General features: G+C 48.0%; 1 protein-coding gene and 1 long non-coding RNA gene across 3 annotated transcripts in view; both read right to left on the reverse strand.

Moving 5' to 3' along the window:
- The window catches only part of KCNIP1 (potassium voltage-gated channel interacting protein 1), a 341,859-nt gene that overhangs the window by 276,689 nt on the left and 44,411 nt on the right, over window positions 1-20,759 (reverse strand). The window lies entirely within an intron of this gene.
- Window positions 6,239-14,618, reverse strand: LOC128316461 (uncharacterized). The gene is made up of 2 exons (XR_008300403.1): window positions 13,998-14,618; window positions 6,239-8,665 (listed from the first exon to the last, which is right to left on the reverse strand). It is a non-coding gene; the product is annotated as an uncharacterized LOC128316461 (long non-coding RNA).

The raw sequence follows: 20,759 nt of genomic DNA on the forward strand, positions 1-20,759 counted from the left end.
AAGAGTTCACCGAGTCGGAGAGGGAAGAAGGAAATAGGGAACTGCACTTGTAAATCTAGCAAAACTGTTTTATTTCTATCATGCACTGAAATTGCTACCTTTGAGGCTAACCCTCTCATCTAGGAGGGTCTGGGAAGCTCGCTGACTCTGGGGTTGGGGATCGGACCCAGACGCTGTAGGGAGTGTGAGCGGAAGAGGTGTCCCTGGGTCTTGGCAGCCTGGCCTGCACACTGTCCCTTGGGAGGGAGGAGAGGGGTGGGGAGCCGACTCTCAGGAGCAAGATGAAAGTGTCAGACCCCTGTGGTCTGAGAGTAGCCCTGGTGCCTTCCGCAGGCTGGCACACTGGGTGTGGCTCACATCCCTGCCTGCGCTGGCTGGGGACTCGGGGGCTTGGGTGCAAAGGCTCCCGGGGAGGAGGTCCCTTCCACGGCCCTCGTGCTAAGCTGTGCTGGTCGGGGCCGGGTCGTACTATTCACTGACTGTGCGAGCCTGGGAAATCACTTCCCCTCTCTGTGCCTTACCCCGAACGGGAAATAAGAACGCCCGCGAAGGCAGGATGAAATGAAGTGGTTGTAGCTAGAGTATTCTTGGCCACACTCGAGAAGAGTGGCCATGAAGGATGCAGGCCTGGCTCAGAGTCTCGTACCCTGTACAGTGTCTTTGTGTTGGCACCTAGCAGGAGGCACAGCAAGAGAAGACCAGGCTTCCAGATTGAGCTGGGAAATGAAACACATAGGACATGTGGGCTAGTAACAGGTTATCAACATGTGGGTTATTATTAACAGCTGCTTCATTGAGCTAATGGGCCTGATAATGTTGCAATAGGGTGTGTATGTGTCCATGCGTGTCTGTAAAGCCCTTTCAATCACAAACACCTAAACGAGCACCTCCCCAGGTGTGACAGGCCCTGAGGATACAGAGACCAGAGGTGGACAAGAATGGTCCCTTCCCTGGAAGGGCTCTGCATCAGAGTCAGTGCAAAAAAGAGGGACCACCTGGATGCTGTAATGAGGAAGGGACTTACTGAGGGAAATGGGGGGCCTATGAAGTCACTGGAAGGGCCAGAGAAATAGCCTCCAGAGGTGACCCTGGAGCACTGCCTCTGAGGTGGCTGCTGGCATTGCTGAGCTCAGGGCACGCTGCTGGGGCTGCAGTTCGGGAAACAGGAAGCTGCCTCTACTGTGCCGGCACAGCAACTTCCTCTAGTCACCAGGAAGCTGTAGGACGGATCGTGGGACAGGGCCACAGACAACCTGTCCCCCCACTTGACCTGCCAGCAGAGAGCTGCCCCAGGAGCGGGAAGATGGCTTCCACCTTCCAAATCTCGCTCAGGCATGTGTGACTGGTGTTCAGGGTCTGGGCTTCAAGAGGTCTGGGGTTAGCTATCTGGCCTCCATTGCAGAGCAAGGGACACTTGTAGGAGGGAGGCTGGGGTTGGAGCCAAGTCAGGGACAGTGGCTGAGTCTCTGGCAGTCACCACCGGCTGTCTAAGGCCTGGCCAGAACCAGCAACCTGCTCCCCGTTCTATTTCCCACTTAGACTCAACTTTGCAGAGATGGGGGCACTGGTTGGCCTTCCTTCCTGTGGATACAGGGAACCCCAGAGGGTCTCCTGGATTTCCTTCACCAGCTCTCTGCCTTACGCCATGACTGACATCACCTACAAGGCTGGGATACATGCAGGAAGCTTGGGCCTGGAAGTGACAAATGGTTTTCAGATTCAAATTCCCTCTTTCTGGGGGCCAGGCTAGGTTTACCCTCGTGTGGGTGCAGGGGAAATGGATGTGGCAAGTTAATTCATTTATTCAACTAATATTTACCAGGTACCTTCTATGTTTCAGACATTACTCTAGGGCTGGGGAAATAGAGGCGAATAGCTCAGACACCTCTTGTGGAGCCTACTTTCTAGTGAGCCAGAATATAATAACCAAGTCAAGAACTGAGAAAAGAATAAGCCCTTCAAATAAATGACACAGAGCTATGTAATGAAGAGAGCCCAGGGGAGGGCAGCTTTTAATGGAGGGTGCAGCTGAGGGCCTTTTTGGGGAGGTGACTTTGAACCAAGATTTGATTGATAGGTTGGAGTCAGCCATGGGAAGATCTGGAGCATGAGCAAAGAGTTCAGCATGTGCAAAGGCCCTGAGGCATGCTTGTTCTTAGTGCATCTGAGGACCAGAAAGAAGCCAGGATGTCTGGACACAGGAGAGTGGTAAGGAAGAACAAGCAAATGTCAGCATATGTCATTTCACTCAAGACCTTGAGGGTCATGGCGGAAGGTTGGGATTTATTCTGAGAGTGGTGGGAAGCCATTGGAGGCTTCTAAATAGGAGAATGGCATGGTCTGATTTACATTTTAAGGAAATGACTGAGGCAAATAGGTGAATGATGGATTGAGGTGGGCGAGAACGAGGGCAGGGAGGCTGGTAGGGGGCTGGCATGGTGAACAGGTGAGAGATGGCAGAAACTTGGACTCGGGTGCTGGCTCAGGAAATGGCGTTCAGATCGGAACTGTTCCACTCCCAACCCCCCAGCCCCAGCTCAAAGGAGTCCCTAGATCTTTGAGCCCTGCTTTGGCCTTTGTCAATCTCATCATTGCCAAAAGGCATAAGGTGTGTGGAGTCTGGTGGGTGGGGTGACGTGCCCTTTGTTCTCAGACACACTGTGTCAAGGCCCGGGCAGACCTGGGTTCAAATACAGGCCCTATTACTTACTGTGGGACCTTGAGCAGGTTACTTCATTGCCATAGGCCTCACTCAGTGTCCACATCTATAAAATAGGAACAATAATGCCTTCTTTTGGTGAGGATGAATCGTGAGAAAGCCAGCCCAATGGTACACACCCAGTACAGGGTCTCTGTAAATGTCCGCTTCACGCCTGTCTCGCAGTCCACATCCTTTTACTCACACTCCTGCTACCCAGCACGTGGGTAGGGAGGAGGGGGGCCCAGATGGTCTGTCTTAAAAGTCCCCCAGTAATGAAAATGTCAGCAGCAGAAGAAAAGGAGCCAGGCTCTGCTCTGACGGTGGTGATGGCAATGAATGATTTATGTCCAGCATAATGGTTACATAAGCAGCTGTTACATTTTAAAAGCATCATGCAAACAATATGAAACATTTATTTAAGTGGTTCTGCACTATGGGGAATTTGATTTAATCAGCCTTTATTTCTGTTCTCATTAGAATGAAGTCTGGCAACTCTAGTAGACAGCCCTACCTCCATTTGGTAGCTTCCAGCTACTGAAAGCAAATATTTTTACTGTGCCACAATTAAACATTTATACAGCACCCGGCTCCCCATCTGGCCTGTGGATGGGAGGGGAGGTACAGTGAATTCGTGCCACAAAAGTCTCACATACAATGAAGGAAGAAGCACCCCCACATCTAGCAGAATTAATAAAGCACACAAATAGCCCATTTGAGAGTAAAAAAGTTCACTGATTGATAACATTTTGGATGCGCTGGGAGGTGTAGGTAGGTAATCTGAGAATCCTTTAGGTGGGCTTTTTATCTTTGTTATTCTGGCCTGAGTGAGATATTTTGTTTTTGTTTTTAAATTCTAAGACCCATCACAATTTATAAATCACGGACGATGCTAAGAGGAGCCTGTGAAGATGATGGGATTTACTTGAAATTCCACCAAGATTTTCATGAATTATGTTACCAAATTCAGGATAGGGGTTCCCTTGTGGAGAGTCTTGGGGGGGGGTGGTTACACAAGCGGTTTTTACTGACTTGGCAATGCTTTATTTACTTTTTAATTTTATTTATTTTAATTTTTTTAATGTTTATTTTTGAGAAAGAAGGAGAGACAGTGTGAGCGGGGGAGAGGCAGAGAGAGAGGGAGACACAGAATCCGAAACAGGCTCCAGGCTCTGAGCTGTCAGCACAGAGCCGGACGTGGGACTCGAACTCATGAACCGTGAGATCATGACCTGAGCCGAAGTCGGACGCTTAACCAACTGAGTCACCCAGGCTCTTATTTATTTTTTTTAAAGTTTTTATTTATTTATTTTGAGAGAAAGAGAGAGCAAGTGCAGGCAGGGGAGGGGCAGAGGGTGAGATAGTCCCAAGAGGCTCCATGCTCCGTGAGGAGCCCGACGTGGGGCTCTGTCTCAGAACCGTGAGATCATGACCTGAGCCAGTATGAGGAGTTGGGCCCTTAATCGACTGAGCTCCCTGGGTGCCTTGGCAATGTTTTATTTCTTAAGAGGGTGGTGGCAACATGGATAATTCTGTAGATCTTTTGCATGTGTCAAATAGTGTGTTCTATTGGTAATAGAAAAAAAGGGGAAAGAATTTACTGGGTATTGGGGTAAAAAAACTGAAATTCCAGTCTTGTCTCTGCCACTGTCTCTGTGAATCTTAGACTCCCCTCCTGCCTTTTCTGGGCCTCAGTTTCCTTATCTATGAAAAGGCAGAATTGGGCTGGAGCAGTGTTTCTCAAAGTTTGTTCCCTGAATCACTTCTCAAGTGATGGCCCTTAAAAAAAAAAAAAAAAACTCGATAGTTAAATAAGTCTGGGAAATACTGTGTACTGTCTGCCCCCTGGGAAGATCATAGAATGTTAGAGGTTCTGAGAAGTCCTGTGGCAAAGAGGTGTCTTTTGTTAAATACCTATTTAACCATCATGAGGTACCAGCATTCTGTAAAATAGCCTTTGAGATTTGTTATTCTGGATTAGTTCAAAGATCCTTTTAAGTCTACACTCTTTAATAATTTAAGCCAGCTTCCTGCCCCTGAGTAGGATAATCGCTAACTATCCCTGGAATAGAGAATGAGGACATCCCAGCCCATCACTTTTCTCTAGGTGAGCCAGCTGATATCCTTCCTTCCTGCAGTCCTTCCTCTTTCGGCACCTGGGCTCATGCCCTCCCAGTGCTGGGAACCTCTTCCTCAGCCACTCATTGAAATTCCTAGGTGTCTATCTTTCCTTTCTCCTTGGCTCCCCACCCTGTAAGTATACATTTTCCAGATTGTCTGTGGCTTAGTATGAGATGATAAAACTGAGGCTCAGAGAGGTTGTGCGGCTGAGACATGGCCACACGGCCAGGGAGTGTCAGGGCTGAGACCAGAACCAAGTTCCCTTCTCATTCTCTTCAAATGCTCAAATGCTTGCTTTACATCCAGTTTACAGCCTGCCCTGTGCTGCGATTGAAGGACAGTTTAAGTCCTTGCATACTAACCTGATGCTGTCTTTTCTTGTTACTGTTTTTCTATGATGTTTGTTTGCTTTTTGTTTTGGTATGGCTCCCCTGGGAAGATTAATAGTCTCCTTAAAGGTGAATGTCATGTCTGTGTCTGTACGAAACCCAGCACTGTCCCAAGGATAGCAAGGTGCTGATGACCCTGTCAATGCCCAGTCAGTGAACGTCCCACCTGCTTCTTAATCTGCCTGCCAAGCCATCTTGGTGCCAAGTACTCCTCTCTTGAGCGATGCAGTTACATGATTTTCTTCACACAAAGTCACGGTTAAGGCTCCCCCTCCACTGTGGGGTACTTCAGAAGGCGAGAATCACGTCAGCTCTCCTCATAGGTTCTTAGTCAATTATTCATGTTGGAAAAAACCTTGATTAACTGGAATCCTTGAGCAACCACACCCCATTTGAGAGAGAAAGAGACAACTTGGGGGAAACCAGGTTTTTACCGTGGATTAAAAGAGAGCTATGTCATTTCTAAGGGAGAAGCCCTTTATACAATCATACAGTGAAATTAGGTGTGAAAGTGAAAAAAAGGAAGTCTGCCTTTTTGAAGGATGGTTTTAAACACATCCTGAAAAACAGTATCATTTTCTGCGAAATCCTTGTGACTGGGAAACAGAAATGAACCATGGCTGAGGGTCCCTGATAGCGTGTTGATTTGAATTTGCTCCGTGGCTGCCTATCTGCCCTGGGGGCCAACTCAGAAATGACACTCCCCCTTCAAATTCTTTTGGGGGAGCTACTCCTGAGGTGGGTTGTTCTGGATGCAGTTTTTCGTTGGAGACGGTTTTCCAGGAGAGGAGCACACCCACTAGATGGCAGTGTGCCTGCGGCCGGATCTCACAGGGCCTGTCACGCTGGGCTGCACCCACGGACCCCCACCACATGTGTCTATTGAGCCCTTGAAAGGTGGCTGGTCTAAGTTGAGCTATGCTGTATGTGGGGGGGCAGGGGAGGGGTAATGTACAACATTTTATGAATAATTGTTTTCTATTGATTGCATCGATATATGGAGTTAAAGAAAACACAATATTAAAACTGATTTCACCTGTTTTCACTTGCTTTTTAATGTGGCTACTAGAAAATGTAAAATTACATATATGGCCTCATTATATTTTCGTTGGCAGAGAAGAGAGAAGAGAGCGGGTGGGGAAGGTGGCGATAGGACAACTGGGCAGAGCCAGCATAAGGTCCTGTGCAAAATGCAAGCCTGTGGGGTTTGGCAAATGATCAGCTGGGCTTGGGTTGTGGCTCCTCGTCTGTTCTGGACTCATGGCTCAATCATCTTAGGCATTGTTTCCTCCATCTGTAAATGGGCAACAAGTGTTACTTCGTCATATGTATGTTGAAAGGCTTAGCTGTAGGATAGCCATGAGCTGTGGTCCTCTCAAGCCTGCATCCCAACACGATAGTAACAGCACCCCCTTCAGTCCCAGAATCGTCTCAGTTAAAACAATAAATTGCATGGTCTCCCTCGTTAAGTGAGGTTACGAATATTGAGCACCAGGCACATTATAAGCACACGGCTTTATATACAATAGATCCCACAACTCAGATATGAAAGATGCTGACTTCTGTAACTCCGTGCAATTCTAACTTGGAGCCCTGTTTCTGCTTGAAGCACAAAACTCAGCTTTGGCATTTTCAGGTAAATTCAGTTATTTCAGAATTACATTCAAATCCAGAGCTCTGTTTCCTTTCTTCCAATGTTGCATCTAAGTTGCATCTAAGCACCCAAGTTGAGGGGTGGTCATGCAGGTGGATGGCATTGGGCAGGGAGGGGATTTTGGCCATTTACTTGTTTTCTCCAATGGACTGAGTTCCTCCACCTCTCTGGTCACTGTCCCTGTGTCTGATGAAGTCACAGCCCACAGCACCTCATCTGCTGTGGCACCCTCAGCCCCTCCTCAGGTCTCTGCACCCTCCTGGAGACTGGCTGTGGTTTGCAGAGGTCGGCACCAGAGGCTGACTCTGTAGTCCCCTCTTGGGTAAGCTCCCTCCTTCCTCACTCAGACGATGGCTTTACATTGTAGAGCAAGAAGGTCCATTCGTTCAGTAACCACAGAGACTTTGCACCTACTTAGACCAAGACCTTTGGCTGAGCCCATGGGATCCAGAGACAAATAATAAGTGTCACCAGCCTCACCAACCATCTTAACCAAGACACTCACCCAAATACCAAGTGGAAAATAACCACTTCCTAGAAAGAAGTGCAACTAAATTAGGACTTTGGGATGGGTTACTCATGGGAAAGAAAACCAGGGTTGGGATTGTGTGCATAAGCTTTGTTGAATAGCTTCTGAGGACACTTGGAAAGGCGGAGGAATGGTGATCCAGCAGAAGACCCAGCATGGGCAAAGCCTTGGGGATGTAAAGACCCAGTGTTTCCGTGTGTTTGAAGGTCTTTATGGAAGAGATAAACTGAGGTGCGTAGGTTTGGCTGAGTTGGCCTTGGGTTTTTGAGTGGAGTAGGGAGGACCAGAACTGTGTTTCAAGGACCCTTTGCCAGAAGTCACACATAACACAGACTCAAGAGAGGAGGTGTGGAGAGACTGGAGGCAAGGGGAGCCCACAGGAGACCTGGATGAGGGAGGGAACTGGAGAAATGGCATGAATGGGGCTGTTTGAAAAAGACATTGCTGAGGTAGACTTCACAGGCTTTGGGCACTGAAAGGATATGACAAATTAAAGAGGTGCAGATAACGATGATTCGAGGTTTGGAGTGGGTGGGTGGGGGGGGGGTAAAAGGGAAAAGAAGAGAGAATTCGGTTTGGGAATCAAAGTCAAAGTCCTGTTATGGGCATGGGTGTTATGAGTTTCCCGGTTGTCCAAATGAAGATGTCTTGTGGGCAAGACCAGATGTCCGGAGAGAAAGTCAACTTGGACAAGTCAACGGGAGAGTCATTTTATTTTAGGGATTAGGACCGAGGAGAAGAAGAAAAAGCAGATAGGATAAGTGTATCGGTCAGAGTCTGAACCGGAAACAGATGCCGTACTCAATTCTGGTGATGTGAGGAGAGTTTTTTTAAAAAAGGACTAGTGGCAAAGCTGTCAGTGGAGTACAGAGACAGCACTGGGAGAGCTGGGGAACCTCGCTTTCTCTCTCTCCTCTCCTGGACGGGAAGGTCACCAGCTCCCAGCAAACAGGAGGGTGTATAGACTCAGACACCTTGAAAGTGGCCATCTCTCCACGTGACCTCACAAAGAGGGAGCCCAGTGAATGCACATCCTGGCCTCATGCTCCCTCTCCTCCCCTGATCACCTGCATCGTCTCCCCGTTGGCTGAGAGCAGATCCTGAGAGATAGATGGAAGGTTCCAGCAAAGCCACTGTAGCCCTTGTCGTCAGACAAGATGCTAATTCCTCAGGAGAGAATGATTTCCAGCTGTTTATTCTTTTATCCAATAAATTTTATTGGGTTTCTTGCTTATTACAAAGGTAGTACATGTTCGTTGTAGGAAAACTAGAGACTGTAGGCCAGCCAAAAGAAGAAATTAAAAATCATTAGCAATCCCATTGTTCAAACCAAATCGCTGTTTATAAAAATGCAATTTCTTGGACTTTTCTATTAAAAATGTAGTGTAGATGTCTTTCCATGTTGGTACATATGGATAATGTCATTCTGAACAGCTCTTTTTATACGCAGGAACCACAACCTATTTAAATAACCCCTCTTCATGGAGATGCCGGTTGTGTTCTACATTTCAAATAATAATGCATCTCTGCCACTGAATGCTTATACCTCCTTAGGCTCAGTTCCTAGGGTGGAATTGCTGAAGCAAATGGCTTATTCATTTTAAAAGATAATGTGACATATTCTGGCATTAGTTTAAAAAAGAGAATATAATGTAAGGGTTAGAGTGTGGACTTCTTGACCAAACCTGATTTAGAATCCTTAGTGAATCTAGGGAAATTAATTCACCTCTCTGGGCCTCAGTTTCCTAATCTGTAAAATGGGGATAGTGATAGCATGGTCTTTACAGGTTTGCTGTGAGGATTCAGTGAACTATTATACATGATATGCTTAGAATAGAGCCTAGAACATGGTAAATATTCAATACAAAGTGTGCTATCTCTCTTTCTCTCTACCCCTCCCCTGCTCTCGCTCTCTCCCTCTCTCTCTCAAAAATAAATAAACATTAAAAAAAAAATTAAAACAAAAACAAAACCAAAAACAAAACAAAGTAGCTGTTATCATTACCCAAAGTCTTCTTATGCCGGAGATACTGAATAGACTATAAAGTTCTTCATATCAAATGCAAAAACTCAGTTTTATTCTTCAAGACCTTCAATACCAGCCCAGCCATAGCACTGCAGCCCAGAATGAGGAAAGCGGCTCTGATAGGGTGGGGTTAACCTGACCCAAGGGCTCCCAGATGGTTTCACTGCACATAATGAGTCTCTTTGATACTCTTTCCTACGTATCACTTCTTTAAGCTGATTTCTGTGAGGAGCTGCAAGCAGAGAGTCCAGGCCTTCCTTGCCAGGGCTTGGATTTGTGGTTTCCTGTGTAGCATAAGGGCAGGTCCATGCCGGTGCGAAAAGTGGCTAGCTTTTGCTGAGAGAGGAAATGCCTGAGCAGCTTTGCCTCCTGGATGCAAGGACCCTCTCCCACCCCGAGATGTGGCTTGGGGACCGCATCAGCTCTTGCTTTAGACTCAAGAGTTCAGACCAGATTTAGAAATCCTCCCCACCTGCCCATGGTGAGGCTGGAGACCAGGGAGAGAGAAGAAAGAGACCGGAGGCCAGGAGCAGAATTTGTAGGCATCTAGGGGGTCTCCAAAGGGCTTTCTGTCACTCTTAGAATAGGGTCTGCACTCCTCAGCTTGGCCTTCCAGACTTCCCAGTCAGGCTACTTTTTGGCTCTTGGCCCTGCTCCTCCTATCTCCCCCTCGCCCCCTGACAGCAACCTTCACATGCCAAGCCCATCCCTGCCTACGGGCTTTGCAATGGCTGTATCCTCTTCCTGGAATGCTCTTCCTCAAACTTCCCATGGCTGGCAACTTCATATCCTGGAGATATCACCTCCAAAGAGAGCCTTCCCTGAACACTTCCTCCTTGCCTTCATCCATTCAACCGCATTTATTGAGAAGCTACTAGGTGTTGGGCACTTCTAGGACCTAGGATAGAAAGATAATCAAGATAGAAAGGCCCCTCATGGAACTCACATTCCAGCATAGAGAGGCAGACAACACACAACAAATTATCAGAGAGAGATAGGTGCTCTGCAGGGAAATAAAGCACCATGACAGGATGGTGAGTTCTGAGACTGGTTTGAACCTAGTGGTCACAAGGCTCTCTCAGGAGGTGCCTTAATGCTGAAATCTCTCAGAAGGAAGAAACCAGCCATGTTCCCGGGGAAGGTGGTGGCTGGGGCGCAGCACCATAGCAGTAGTCCTCAGTCTGGGAATTTTGCTCCCTGGGGGTCATTCGGCAAAGTCTGGGGACATTTTTGGTTGTCACGACTTGGAGTAGTGGGTTGCTATGGGTATCTAGAGAGTAGAGGTGAGCGATACTCCCAAATGTCACACAAATGCACAGGACAGTCCTCTGTGGCAAAGAATTATTCTATACCAAATGCTAGTAGAACTGAGGTTGGGGAGCCAGAGCTTTGGGTTAGGGGTCCAAGGATGGGGAACATATGAGGGGAAATACGAGGGACAGACAGACAGCAAACAAGCAAATACAAAAGTGAGAATAATTGGCAGGAAAATCCCTCCCTCTTTCTTCCGTCCAGCTCATCCCCTCACTGAGAAAAACAACCAATGTCCACCTGGCTTATCCCAATTAACAACCATAATGTTTGCTCACAGGGAGAACAATTTGACAGGAGATGGCATATTACATTCAAATTCAGCTTACGTGACAATATTCATGAATCACCAAAAAATACACAGAAACTGAGCTCATACTTCAAAATTCATTCCATGGATATTTGCCAAGTACCTACTATGTGTCAGACATTAGAAACCTTACCAAGTACATCAAAGAAACTCCACCCTGCTTCTACCTGTCTCTTTTCTTGCTACGCACAGAAACAAGAAGCAGCCAGAGTGGGAAAGCCTGAATAGATTTTAAACATTTAGTTATACTCGAAAGAATACTCTTCAGATTTCTGGTTGAAGAGCTCAAGCAGGTTTTGATAGAGAAAGGATAGCAAATAATGATTCCCTTCTTACACACACACACACACACATTTTATAAGTTTGAAACCTGGATCCATACGATAATCAACATCGACATTTAATCATTTAATATTTAATATAGACCTTTTCCAGAAAAGTTGTCATTAGGTTGATTGCATGTCTCAAAATAGATTTGGCTAGATATAAGAGGGGATTATTATATATGACATTTACAGGTCGGTTCCCCCTCCCTTGCCTGGGGCAGACCTTGCTAACTGATGGCAGCACTCTTGACGGGATATACAGAGCTATGGACCCAGCTCTTCTTAATGTAGCATGCCAGGCACTCAGTGCTGGTAAATCTAAGTTACCACAAGGACGGAACATTTTTGCCTTCTATGCTGACTGTTTTTTTTGCATTATGTCATTTCTTCCCCATACTCAACTTGTGCAGCTGTTTTGTTTTGTTTTGTTTTGGTTTTTCACCTTAGCTCAGGAATGGTCACAGATACAGTTAGACAAGATTAGGGAAACATTCAGGATGCATAAATGGCTGGGGTTTGTTGATTTCTCTACAGGAAAGAAAGATGATGGGTTCTGAGTTAGTTGATGGCTTTTGCTCCTCCTCACCGTGACGGCAGGTCCCAGGGGCAGGCGGGACCAGTGAACGGGGGAGCAGAGTCCATGATGAAACAGAGATCATTTTTATATTTTTATATACACGTCAGGAGATCATTTTTATATTTTTATATACACGTCACGTCCAAAGCGCTGGGCAAGCAGAACTGGGAGTCCCCGGGTTGAGGGCAGATCAGACGTGAGTTATGAGTTGAACACTGTCCGTAGACACGGGATGATATGGAGTCTCCCCCTTCCCAGATTCAGGGCCAGCTCCTGGCTCCTGCATGGGACGGTTCTGTTCTGGCAGCCTAAAGCCATCAAGTAGGGCTGGAAACTCTCTTGCATAGACCAGTCCTCTGCCCCTTCCCCATCCCTTGCCAATCACAAATTGTCACTGTCCTTGAGCTCCAGAGAAATTACTCCCTTTAATGGAGTGCAGGACCTGAGCCAAATCTCCTCCCTCTGCCTCTTTCCTCACCATTTCCCAGGCACAAGCACAGAACAAAATAAATGCAAACCAAACATGGAATAGGTTTTACTCCCCCAGGAAATTCTGGAACAGTTCAGATCTCTGCTTGCACTCAGACCCGGCGGACAAGGAAAATGAGCTCCAAGTACCGCTACGCGGCACTTACATTAGGATTCTGGGCTGGGAAGAACTCAGAAGGTGTCCCCCTCCTTCTGTGCCCGTGCACCACCTTCCCTTCCTTTTCCCTGGTGCCAAATATGCCTTCATTCATAAATGAAGCATGGGAACACCTGCCCTCGTTCATTCGAGAATCACATAATGTTGGGTTATCTTTGTGATGCCTTTCAATTGATAAAAATCAACTACAAAAATGGTTTGATCTTCACAACACCCTGTGACATAGCTACTGTTACTATTCCCATCTCACAGACAAGAAAACTGAGGCTCAGAGAAGCGAAGGGTCTTTCCCAAGAGAGAGAAATGGATAGATACTTGGGATGTGAGTCCACGTCTTCTGACTCACGGCCCAGAGTCCTTCCCGGTACAACACAGCTGCCGTGTAAGTGCTGTGACCTTTGAATCGAGTGCGGCTATGCTGAGAGGGGTTTCATTATGATAGGAAATGAGCCCACCGAGGGCCAAGGCCAGGCGTAATTAATTTGAAAGTGTCCACTGCACTTTGGACACCTGTCGGTAGGGCACCGAGGAGCTCAGGCCAGCATCCATCTGCCGAGACCCTGAGGGCCTGCAGCAGCAAGGCACCCCCCTGGCCTGTTCCCTAGTGCTCATCGCGCGTGAGCCACACACTTAGAGATCCACTTACCTGTCATTCATTCATTCATTCATTCACGCACTCGTTCGACAAATCTTCACTGGGGGCTCCCTGTGTGCCAGGTGCTGCCCTAGCCCCGGGGATCCGACAGCGTGCGGAACGGACAACGATCCCTGCCGGTGTGCGGTTCGTGTGCCAGTGCGCATGTGGTTAGGGGACAGTGGAGACAGGTACACAAGACAGGTAGACTGTGGAGTACGTCAGGTGGCACCAGGTGATAAAAGTAAAACAGGGGGCATGGGGCGGCAGGGGTTTGGTTAACCGGGGGAAGGAAGGAAATTTCACAGGGTGGTCAGGGAAGGTGTCGCGGAGAAGGGGGCATTTAAGCAGAGCTGGGAAGGAGTGAGTCATATAACTGGGCAGAGGAAAAGCACTCCAGGCAGAGGGAACAGCTGGTGCACAGACCCTGAGGTGAGGGGCAGGAGGGGAAAAACGGGGAGCCGGGCTGCTGGAGCAGCTGGCCTGCTCTATGCTGTACCCCCAGAGGCAGCTGTGTCCCAGTGCGCTCTGTCTTAGACTACACTGCAAGGATCTCCAGAGATTGTTCTTTTCTCTGTGTGTCCAGTGATCTCCTTGGGCAAATGTCCAGAAATAAAATTTCTAGATCAAAGAGTTTGCACATTTTCAACGGTAGGAGCCACTTCTGGAAACTTTCTCCAAAGACATTTTTCTTCTTTCCTCCTGCATCCCCCCCTGCCCCATGCTCGGTACATTTTTCTTAGAGACCCACATTAATCTTCCCCCAAACTGTTTACCTCCTGCTATTTGAATGTTCAGAGATCCCAATGGCCACGACTTGCCCAGAGGAAAAGGCTAAACTTTTTGGCCTGGAACTCAAGGCTTCCTCCGTCTGCTCCTAGCAGATTTCTCCCACGTTTCCTCCGGCTGCTCCCTTACACCGTCTACTCACTGCTCCAGCAGATGTTTCCCAGGATGTGTTTGGTCCTGGAAAAAATGGAAAGCTGAAAACTGAAGAATGTCAGTCTGGTTGGTGGGGTCACAGTCAACTGAACTGCACTTGGTGGGCTGTTAGAGGCTCAGTGGCCAGCCACCCCCATACTCCACAGTCCCTCAGCCACACCTTGCCTCTCAGCCATGTGTCCTCTATTTTCATTGGATCCAACATTTATTCACTCCGCAAGCACATATCATCCCCTGCTAGAGGCAGGCTCTCTGCTAAGCATGGGGGCCCCTAAATGGGTATGATTAGGGCCCAGCTCTAGTGCCTTTCCCATTTCTCTCTGAAATCTTCCAACCCTACTGGGATTCCACCTACCCTAGGAATCTCCTTGACCACCTGGGAGCCCAGTCAGCTCTCTCCTCCCTCCTCCCACTTCCCACAGCACCTGACTTCGATTTGGCACTTGGCATGAGTTTATCCACAGTCACTAATATTTTTATTTTTTTAATGTTTATTTTTTAGAGAGAGAGAGACAGAGACAGAGTGCAAGTGGGGGAGGGGCAGAGAGAGAGAGAGGGAGACACAGAATCCGAAGCAGGCTCCAGGCTCTGAGCTGTCAGCATAGAGTCTGATGTGGGGCTCGAACTCATGAACTGTGAGATCACGTCCTGAGCCTGAGTCAGATGCTTAACCGACTGAGCCACCCAGGTGCCCCAACACTAATTATTTTTTGATAGTTGTGTGTTTCATTGCTCCAACTAGACCGGAGCTAGGAGAGGACAGGGACTACAGCTTATTTTACATCTTTGTAATGGTCTCTGTGCCAATAGATTATCTGGCACATTGTGCTTTCTTACCAAATATTAGTTTGTTGAGGATCTGGTTATGCTTCATCTCTGCTCAAAAACACTTGATAAAATCCAAATTCCTTAGCCTGTCACTTAAGACCTTCTCTTTAGGACTTGACTGAACATCACTTCCTCTAGGAAGTCTTCCAGGAAGGATTATCTTAGGTTGAAGCTCACCTATGCCCCACCCCCCCACACACACATACGCGCACACACACACACACACTCCTCTGTTGTCCTCTATTACAACAGCTGTCTGCAAGGTGGATGAGAACTTGGTCTTCAAACTCACAAGCCCCTGAGTTCTTTCTTTTTTCTTTTTTAATGTTTATTTATTTTTTTTGGAGAGAGAGGCAGACTGCAACTGGGGGAGGGGCACAGAGAGAGGGAGACAGAATCTGAAGCAGGCTCCAGGCTCTGGGCTGTCAGCACAGAGTCCAACGTGGGGCTTAAACCCACGAACTGTGAGTTCATGAGCTGAGCTGAAGTCAGACGCTTAACCGACTGAGCCACCCAGGTGCCCCACAAGCCCCCAGAGTTCTAACCTTGGCTCTGCCACATAATGGCCGTGTGGCAGTTCCTTCAGCTCTTAGACTCTCAGCTTTCTCGTCTGTTGAATAGGCATCATAATCACATTTGCCTCCTGGCAGGGATAGAGGGCCATGCTGTGAGAAATAGTAAGCAAAGGTGTCCACGGGCTCCAGCACCACGCGTGGAAAGCCACAGTAAATTAGCATCATCTTCTTACTGGCCACGTCAGGTGTCTGTGTGCTCCTTTAGGACCGTCCAGAGCCGGCTTAGCTCCCCTCTGAATGGCTGGTGCCTGTTGGGGTCTGGGACAGGGAAGATGCTTAACCAATGCTTGTTGGGTGAGCGACCAGACACATTTACCTGTCATCCCAGGAAAACAGAGCTAAAAGCCCACTGATAGGGCATTGGGAACAGAGCTAAGGCCTAACGGGATTGAACTCGCCTCTCCTTGGGCGTGTTCTCCTATTTCATGACCCTGCCAGGCTTCCATGGGCAGCTGTGCTGAGCCAACCTCAATATCTTTCTGACAGATTCACTCAGATTCATCTAGACTCCACTGAGTTCTTCCTTTTTTATCTTGATTCGAATGTATATTTTCCCACTATAATCTAATTTTCTCCCTTCCTCCCAAACCAGAGCACTTTGCCCATAGAGATATGGGCCACTGTTTGCATTTATAGCATCCTTATTAATCCTACCCTGACCTCTGGGCTCAGTGCTCAGCCTGGGGAACAACTTTAGTTCCCTTTCCACAGGGCCTATTAAAATCCCTTTATTTTAATTGGTCCAAAATGGAAGATGAGCTAAAAAAAATATGCCAGCTTTCCTTTTCCATTTCAGAGTGCAGGAAGGACACACGGTGTGCCTGCGTTGTGTCGCAATGCCCTGTGTTGAAGGACTCAGGGGAACCGCGTGAGGCAGGCTGATGAGGTGGCTGGTTGGCTCAGGGATCCTCTGAGGGCTTTTCTGGGTTTCTGGCAGTGACCCTGGGGCTTAGAATGAAAAAGATGTAAAATTGCATAATACTGTGAATTCAAATTTGGCCATCAGCAAAATTGTCCTTTAAAAATGCTGGTCAGGTACTATGGCTAATATAGATACTTATTACATGCTTTGAGCACTTACTGTGCTTTAGGCTCTGCTCTAAATGCTTTCTGGGTGTTCATCCCTCAAACCCTCATACATTGGAGAAATATTTTTTTTCCATTTTCGGGTGAAGACATTGAGGCACAATGAAGGTATAAACTCAACCAAACAACCTAGCTCTAAACAGCAGGGAGCTATGGCTAGCTCATATGGATCCTTTCTAGAAATGGTGTAGGACGTCCTGTTCTCTTGGTGGTGGCCCAGCCTCCACAGCTTGGCGATAGGAGCACCGGGTACCAGCCCTCCTTGCCATCTTGGACAGAAGCCCTTGCACAAGGTATAAACTATCCAACCTCCCATGGTAGCCCTCGTGGCAGAAGTAGGATCTGAACCCAGACTAGCTCTGGAGTCTGTATGCAAAAGTCCTGTACACCCCAGCCCTTGCTGAGCTGGCTCACTTGGGGGGGGGGGGGGGCTCTTCTGTGCCTGAGTTACCGGAGCTGAGAGCAGAGCTGGGGATGGAGAAGTAGCTCAGGCTTGTTGGTTTGCTAAGATCAATGGGTCAGGAGGGTTCATGAACATGTCAAGACCCAAGGATTTAGCCCCGAAGGCAAAACTTTAGGGTCTGAAGATCCTGAAGGCAGGTCCTAGGCAAGTCTCTGGATGGATTTGTATAGGTTAGGAACCCACGCTCAGATAAGGCGGAGTACAGAATGACACTGTCAAGTTTGAGATTTTGATTTCAGGAGATGACATGGTAGAGAAGGAGAGGCACGGCATTGAGCATCAGACAGAGCAGGGTTTCTGTCCCAGACCCACCTCTCACCGCCTGCGTGACTTTGGGTGCATTAGTAACCAGCCACGCTCAGTCTGAAGAGGAACCGAGTTGTCCTTGTTGGGTGCCTAAAACAGAGTCTCCCCGCTCTGCTCCTCATCTCTTCAGCTGTGAGGGTATCTCATGCCCCCAAACCTCCCCTGCCACATCAGCCCCCTCTCCTGCCCCTCCCAGCCCCTCAGCTGGAAAAATAAACAGAGTTCCTGCTTGTGTGGGCCCAGGGGAGTTGGTGCCATCAGTGAGGAGAAGCTCATGGCCTTTAGGAACTCAGAAGCTCCGGGGGTAAAATGTCTTCAGAACCCTCCCTGTCACCTTCCTTTTTATGCAAAACACTCACGCAGAGACCCACAGGCTGAATCTTCATTCTGTTTCTCTTTTTCTGTGCTTATTTTTCTTTTCCACTGAGACTTTTGATCAGGGCTATGGCAACAGCCAAGAAAACATTCTTCAAGAAGCCAGAGAATATTTAAAATATAAATATTTGCCCTCATAAGAATGACCAAAAATAAACCGAAACACTGGCCTGGACCATTTCCTCCTGGTCTGGCACACACATTTCAGGGTCCAGGGGGAGCAGCTAGGGACAAATGTGGTTCTGACAGGGTGTTCTCAACCCTCCAAGTTCAGGATGCAGGATAATTCCGCTCACATCCTCGCTCCTATTGAGTTACATCACAAAGAACTCACTCACTCAGCACTTGGCCGAGCAGATTATGGACCAGCAGATCTCCTGGCCAAGCCCAGGAGATGATTCGAGGAATAACAAATGCGCTCACGCCCAAGTAGCGCCTCTCCCTCTGGTGGGCCTGGCCTGTTTCGTGAAGGCCCCAACAGGCCAAGTACTCTTCTGCAAACACTTCTGCTCCAGCCAACAGTCATAATCTCCTTCCATCATCCAGTGTCCTCCTCCAGTTAATCCTGTGCACCATTGACTATTGGCCGGATTTCAAAATGACAGTAAGGACAAAATGAGAGCAGCTGGCATTTCCTTTCTCAGGAGTTGTTCTACGTGCTCTACTCATATGATCTTCCTTCATCTACCTCAGAAGCTAGGAGCTGTAATTCTCCCAGTTTACAGACGGGAAAATGGAGGCTCAGAATGATTAAGCAACTTGCCTTAGGTCACACAGCTGAACAAGTTGTGGTTCAACAGAACTCACACCTTTGAAGGGATGCCAACCTAGACAAGATGCCACCGGTGGGGGTCACTGGGCTCACTCACGGGGAGTGCTTTCCAAGTGCATTTTGTAGGCATGTGTTTCCCTAAAGCGTTAATACATCTTCTAAAAAAGATTCAGGGGTCAGATTTCATTTGTGAAGCAGTGGGCTAAGCATTGCCAGTTTTGTTTCCCTACCTCAGGATGTCTTAGGACTTTTACTCTCCTAATCTGCAGGAGGCTCCCCACGCTGCATTTCCTTAATCACAAAGGTGCCATCAATCTAAGGTGCATCATTTATGCAACAACTACTTTCGTAGGAAATAAACATGTTCGCATAGACGAACATCAAGTGTAAGACACGTGCTGATTTCCAAAGCGTTCATATGTGGCAATCAAAGAAACGTGTTATTAGGCAGGGTTTTCCCAGGACTTTGGGCCAAGGAACTCATCTTATTCAGGACTGGTGCTCCTCAGAAAAGTCTTTGGCCACCACGGGATGCAGGAGAGAGCTGTCTCAGAGCTGGGTGGCCAAGGAGACATCAGGGAGGCAGCCTGGAAATACGTCTTGAGATCTGGGCAAGAGGGGAAAAGAGAGGCTGGAGTGGGCTGGGTGCTGGAGCACATACAAGGAAGGGCTGCCTCCTTCCCTCAGGACTGTGTCCTGCCTGGCACCCCATTACGAAGGCGGACTTCAGGGAAGAGGAGGAGGATGTTCTTGGGACATGTTTCCCCACCACCACTCAGCCAAACGCTAAATAGAGAGAACAAGCAGCCATGGCTCCTGCCCTTGGGACCTCACGGCCTATTATGGAGACCTTGAAACCAGCAGTTTCGGCACCAACCAGGCATTGCTATGGCAGGGGAAATGTGCGTGCTATGAGAGCTTAGCGGGTACTCTTCCTACCTGGGAAGTGGTCAGGGAGTGCTTCCTGGAGAAAGTAGCTTTTAAGCCAAGGCCTGATGGATAGGGGGTTGCTGAACAAAATTAATAATAGTTAGGGTAGCCGAGATGTTGGGGTAGAGAAATGGGACATTGAAAAGGCCCGGGTCATGCAGGGTCTTGATGATCATGGGAGGATATACGGATCTCACCTTGCAGACCGTGGAGATCTGGTGTGGGGGTTAGACCAAGGGACTTAAACACACTAAGTCGGAATCCCTGCTACAATCTTGTCCAGCCTAGGGCAAGTTCGTCTGCAGAGCTAAACCTCAGCTCTGTCATCTGTATAATGGGGATAACGACAGTACCTACTGCAGAGTTGTTGTGAAGGTTGTATAGGAAAGTGTATGCAAAGTGCCCAGCATGGAGCGAAGTATTATTATGGAAGAGCCCTGGCCCCAGATTTGGACAGCGCAGATTCAGGTCTGGCTCTGTCACATGTTAGCTGCAGGCCTTATCAACGCACTGGACCTCTCTTTCCCACCTGTTCAAAGGAGATGGTACCTGTCCAAACTTCTAATGTGGCATTTTTTTTTTTAAATAAGTTTTTGGTTACACTCATTAGTAAAAGGAAAATAGAGGTATCGGTCAATGCAAGCATTCTCCTTTCTCTTTCTTTCTAAAGTCCTGCCCTTTTTTTAGATTTATAAATGTTCCTCCCATTCACATTGACTGACTGTCAGACATGTCCTGAGACCCCAGGCTGCCCCCCAGCTTCAGCCCCTCAGATTAATCTCCAGGCTCCATATTTCTCTGAGAATTCCATCAACTGATTCTTTCTTAGGCCAGATATCGCCTGAGCAAAAGGAGAGCACCAAGGGCTGTTTTGTCTTGGAAAGCTAACGAATTATTTAAAACTGTGCTGGGCTCAGGTGAGTGAGCTAATGGCCCCGCAGCACTTGGAGGTTTTACTTGGGGTCTCCAGCCCTGAGACCTTCTGCTGTCACTTTCTTCAGAGAATCATGGCACCGACTTAGGCACATGGCTTTCCCTCCTTTCTGGCTTTGGGTCTCACCAATGCAGAAGGTCTGGTGTTATCAAGCTCTAGGCAGGGAGGAGGGTCATTTCTGTGTCAGGATGCTTCTGCCTACAGGGTTGCCCAGTCTTCAAAAGGAGGAAGGAGCCTAAAGGGGAGAGTGGATGAATGAACCCTCTGTCTTTCCCAAGCTGGGGCTTGGGAACAGGAAATAGGGAAAGATACTGTGGAGGAGACAGA

The sequence above is a fragment of the Acinonyx jubatus genome, chromosome A1, assembly GCF_027475565.1.
Source record: "Acinonyx jubatus isolate Ajub_Pintada_27869175 chromosome A1, VMU_Ajub_asm_v1.0, whole genome shotgun sequence".
NCBI lineage: Eukaryota > Metazoa > Chordata > Mammalia > Carnivora > Felidae > Acinonyx > Acinonyx jubatus.